The sequence below is a fragment of the Poecilia reticulata genome, linkage group LG5 (genome assembly GCF_000633615.1).
Source record: "Poecilia reticulata strain Guanapo linkage group LG5, Guppy_female_1.0+MT, whole genome shotgun sequence".
Taxonomy (NCBI): domain Eukaryota; kingdom Metazoa; phylum Chordata; class Actinopteri; order Cyprinodontiformes; family Poeciliidae; genus Poecilia; species Poecilia reticulata.
The window spans coordinates 27,878,948-27,884,541 of NC_024335.1; the positions used below are offsets into that span (position 1 = coordinate 27,878,948).

At 41.8% G+C, this 5,594-nt stretch overlaps 1 long non-coding RNA gene across 1 annotated transcript; it reads right to left on the bottom strand.

Annotated features, from left to right (window-relative positions):
* Window positions 1-2,565: 2,565 nt before the first annotated feature.
* LOC103465425 (uncharacterized) lies at window positions 2,566-3,339 on the bottom strand. The gene is made up of 3 exons (XR_533790.2): window positions 3,230-3,339; window positions 2,882-2,999; window positions 2,566-2,648 (listed from the first exon to the last, which is right to left on the bottom strand). It is a non-coding gene; the product is annotated as an uncharacterized LOC103465425 (long non-coding RNA).
* Window positions 3,340-5,594: the final 2,255 nt, after the last annotated feature.

Here is a 5,594-nt window from a genome sequence, read left to right on the forward strand (position 1 = left end):
AACCCCAAAATTACAGGTAAACAACCTGGTTGTCCATTACAAAAAGAAGCAATACATTCCAGGTGAGTAACGTCATTTTCTCTTCATGGCAGGAAAGAAGGTCCAAAAGAAGTGAAAGTGACAAACCATCCGTAAAATTGTATTTAGAACCTCCTCATCCTCTTACATGCCGAACCCTTAGAAACTGCATGATAACAAAAACCTCTGTCCATCCGTCCATTTTCCTCTGCTGTTTCTGGGTCATGGGGTAACAGCTTCAGAAAGGAGGCCCAGACTTCCCTCTCCCCAGCCACTTCTTCCAGCTCCTTGGGGGGAATCCCAAGGCGTTCCCAGGCCAGCAGAGAGACACAGATCCTCCAGCGTGTCCTGGGTCTTCCTCCTGGTGGGATGTGCCCGCAACACCTCATCAGGGAGGCGCCCAGGAGGCATCCTTACCAGACGCCCGAGCCACCTCAACTGGGTCCTCTCAACKTGGAGAAGCAGCGGCTCTACTCTTAGTCGCTCCCGGATGTTGTAGCTTCTCACCCTATTTCTAAGGGAGAGTCCAGACACCCTGCAGAGGAAACCCATTTCGGTCGCTTTTATCCGTGATCTGGTTCGTTTGGTCATGAAGCTCATGACCAAAGCTCATGACCAAAGATGAGGTGGGAAAGTAGATCGACTGGTAAATCGAGAGCTGTCTCTGTTTGACTCTGCTCTCTCTTCACCACTRCAKACCRGTACAGCGCCTGCTTCACAGCAGACACTGCCCCAATCCGCCTGTCGATCTCCTGCTCCCTTTTTCCCTCATTTGTGAACAAGATCTCCAGATACATAAACTCCTCCACTTGAGGCAGGAACCCCTCTCCCAATCTCTCCCAGAGAGGAGACATTCCACGTCCCAAGAGCCAGGTTCTGCAACTGAAGATCAGGTCGACGGGGACCCCTCCCTCAAGCACCATCCAGATTCAGAAGAGGACAGAACAGTTTAGGACAGAAGTTTTGAACATACAATGAGAACAATGCCTGCAGCTGCCCCAAAACCCAGGCCAAAACTCAACCTGTTCATAAAGGACGTTCCACAATCGGTCAAAAAGCTCCACATACTCCAGCTTGCACGCTGCTGCTGTGGCACTTCTCGATTCAAATTTTGAAGAATCGCTTCCACAATTTCCTCTTCATCCGGCTCATTTAAATTGTAAGACCTTTTAATAGTCTTCATCAGTTCCGCTATTTCTCCTAGCAACTCCTCTGTGGTCAAATCTCTTATCCTCCTCCTTTGAACCCTTATGTAGAATTCCTCAATTTCATCTCTGAGGTTATTATCCATGTTAAAAGTTTTAAGTCTCCTCCAGTCTTTCTCCAGTGCACGAATGAAAGATCTTGGGAACGTTCAAGTACTTAGAGACAGTTTTATGATGTCATAACAAAAGAGAATGATATTATTACATCACAGAGAGAGTGATGTCATAACTGACATACATTTGGATTTGTATATATTTATGCATTTTATAAAATATGTTGATATGGTTTTCTTTTGCATATTATTGAAATATGTTTAATCTAGGTCATGCTAGTTCTGCTGTTATATTGTTTTTGTCATGTTTTAGTTTGTGAGAAAGTGTGGTGGGAATTTAACATTATGGCTCCTCCTTGCAGGAACTTGTTTTATGCCAGACACTGACCTTACCTCGATGCCCATTGTGTTTTACCCAGGGATGAAAGTAGTTTTAAATTCTTGGGGGTACTATGACAAAAAATATAAATACATGTGTTCAAGGGGCCGGACCAAATGTGGAGGCGGGCCGGATCCGGCCTGCGGTCCATAGTTTGGGGACCCCTGGGTTAGGTGGTCCCCAAACTAAAGCTTTGTGTGCTTTGGAGTTTCTGTGCTGATGAACTTTTTTTGAAGCGATAAAAGCTGGTAGCTCTTGAATTGCTACAAAATAAAGCTGTATTTCCTCCCTCAGCCCACTGGCTGCAATGTTGACACCTTGAGATGCCATGAGACCTAAATTCTGAACATCATGGCATGGAGTGCATCCCAGTTTTCCATGTCTGGCATATAACCATTCATTTTAGCTTTTAAACTGGTTCTATTGATCCTGTGTCCAGACAGAGGGATAATCAGTAGCCCAGCATCATGACCTGTTTGTTCTGAAGATCCTGCAGCTTCCACTTCTGTTCCTAACATGGCGCCTCCTCACCCTGACTCCGATACTGATAGGAGGAACCACAGAGCTCTTTTAAGTTAAAGCTCATTTTCTGAAGTTGGAATATTTTTCCTCCAACAGGTTCCAGAGAAATCACCTCAAACCAGATGTTGGACTAGATTTTATTTCAATGTCATTTGTGAATGTTTCTCATTTTCAACAGTGGAGCTATAAAGGTTGAAAAAGGTTATTATTTTGGAGAAAATTTCATCAACATCAATGTTTCTACTAAATAAGAGGCAAAAAAATTTGTTTGATAAAGGAAAAGCCTCTCAGACTCTGAGCTTATACTGTTATCACTACGTGTTGAATACTCTGTGTATGTTAACGTAGATCAACATCAAGCCAAACTCAATTTTATGAGCCAGGAAGCTGAGCGTCTTGCTCCTTTATTACATTTTCTTGACACAACTTTGAGCAGTGGTGTAGAAAAGCTCAATGAAAAGTTGAGTGAAACTATAAGAAACAGAAAAAGAAACTATGCATCAGCTCTAAATACACAGAATAAACTTCTAGTGTCTGAATAGAATTAACCTTAGCTGCAGTTAAGAAACAGTCACGTAGCAACTGTTGCTATGTAAACAAAAACTATCAGGATATGGTTTTTCTAGAATAAACACATTTGGAAAACAATCTCAAAATAAACTAACAAAACATCTAACACCAAACAGAACATAGATTGAACTTACAGCCATTGTTTTCGGAGGTGTAAGAAAAGATTGACAACACAGGAGTTGAAGTTCAAACATTAACAGGCAGGCTTTAGGTCTCATGGCATCTCAAGGTGTCAACATTGCTGCCAGTGGGCTGAAGGAAACACAGCTGTATTCAGTAACAATGCAAGAGCTACCCAGCTTTTATCGCTTTGCAAAAAAATGAATCAGCACAGAAACTCCAAAGCACACACATATATATATATATAATTCTAATTTTTTTGTCATAGTAGCCCCAAGAATTTAAAACTACGTTCACCCCTGTGTACAGTACAGCATTTTGAACTGTCTTGTTGCTACACAAATAAACTTGACTTGACTCACCTAAGAGGTATGCTACTTTTAGAATAAAAGAGAAGAGAACAGAAAAATGGAAAACTTATTGCCAATCTGGATCTCTAAGACATTCAGACGAATTGAAATAATAATTAAAAAAAACTGACAGTAGCGGTTTCTCTGACAGTGCGTGTACATCCTAAATTTGGCCTCCAGATGGCGCTCTGTCACATCTTAGACAACAACAGCTGTTTCCCCGAAATCATGGTTATATTTCGTTATTTCACCAAAAGAAATTGCTACATTTCTCATAGTCATATTTCAAGACTATGAGAAATAAATGGAAACCATCTTCCATCTGTTGTTCATCTTGCATCTAACATTTTATTTTTTCATTTGATAAGGTGCTAAGTTGCTAAGTTTTTAGTCTCTAAACCAAGACTAAAGCGCCGCCTGTTTAGAGCTGCTTTTGTGAACTGTGGTGTTCCTGAAATGAGCTATAAAATAATAATAAAAAATAAACTTAATTGATTGAAAACAAAATACAGTTCTAAGACGTCACCACAACCAGACATCTACCAACCCCAAGAAGAAAGTCTTGTGCTGCCAGAACACATCATGACAACCAACCTGCGTGTCTCCATAGTTGGACAAGACGTTCTCTGTTATATTTATAGACAGTTTTATATAAAACAGCACTGGCAATTTCTCTGTTGTGAACAATATCTCTGTAATATGATGAGCTGAGTCAGGGAGCGCAGCCTTGAGTGTGCAGTTAACAATAGTATTAATAACACACAGCCCAGGCTTGCCCCACACAGAAGGGAAAGTGTGATGGAAATTAGCAGCCGAGGAAAGACAAGAGCCCGCAAGTGGGGGGACAGAAAAGATGCAAGGAGCCTCGATTGCGCAGGCAGAGGTGTCGCCTTTCAGGGCAGGGAACGCCTCAGCCGCGTCTTAAAATGGCCGGGCCGCCACGGCGGGCCGCAGCTTCTCTCGTCAGGCATCGCTGTCAAGTGCCACATGCTTTGTGTCTGTACTGTGAACCCAGGAATGGATGGCCGACTCTCAATGCCACATGCCAGCTGACATTCTCAAGGAAGGCTGAGGGAAGCGAGACTGTGCAGATACCGGCACTCCGGCCGGCTAGAATAGAGAGTTCCCATAGTCGAAATAACACTGACGGAGGCCAGTGTTGTGATGCACAATGCCTCAAGCTGCTGTTGTATTCATATGGAAGACCAGTTGCTCATTTTCTCTAGTAATAATCTGATAAAATATGGTTCTCAAGTCATTTTGTTTCAAGTGGAAAAAGTGATCAAATCCAATCTGGAACTAAATGTAATATCCAGGGATTACTGACACGCCCAAACAATCATGACATTTCTGGGATACACGCTGCAAAAGCACAAAAACTTACCAAACATTCTTGTCTAGTTTCTAGTGTGAATACTTTAGTACAATTGAAATAAGACAAAACTAACTTACAAGTAACTTTTCAGCAAGATATAGGATCTTATTTTAAGTCAACAATGCTGGAATATTTATAAAAATGTAGTGGCAGATTTCTTTCACTCACAAAGATGCAAAACGTCTCATTTTCTATCTTTTTAACTTGCTTTGAGACATATGTTTTGTTGCACTGCAGGCTGTCTGGCAACATGAAGGAGGTTAAAAGAACAAAACACAAGAACACAGCAGTGACTCAGGGGTAAACGTGAAACCCATGTACATATGGCCTCAGTTCTCAACCCGGCCTGTTGACCACATGTCTTCCCCCTCTCTCACAACCTTCACTTCACTTTTCAGGAAAGGCCTGAAAATCCTTTATAAACACAACAACACATGTCCCAAACTAGAGAAATTCAAGAACAGATGAGACATGAAATCACTGACTTTAATATGTGTGGGAAGGGTTAGGAAGTCATTGCTAAACCTTTTGAATTCAGCAAACTACAGTGAGAGACACTATCTAAAAATGGAGAAAACATAGTAAAAAGCTCCTTGTCATATGCTTCGTTTCGTACATGGACTCTGGCACGGTTTTAAACAAGTGGATCTGATTTTACCCAAAATCTATAGTATGTATGAGACGTGACAAATCCATCTTTTCTCATTTCCATGCGTGTCCTAGGTAAACCCAGGTTAAGACTAACCTTGGCCTTGGCTAGGACTTTGACTGATTTTGAATGGTTCAGTCAAAGTCCTAACTTCTGTTGAGAAACTGTGGGGGGGAAAGTGATGTCTATTGATGTTCTCCCTCTAATCTAATAGAGTTGCAGAATGGACAAAACGTCGAGTCGCTGAATGCGTGAAGCTGGTGGGACCATCCTCAGAGGCCTGCTGCTGGAACTCAAAGAGGTAAATCCAAAGGTACATCACGCTTTTCAGATTTCTATTTGTAAAAACATTT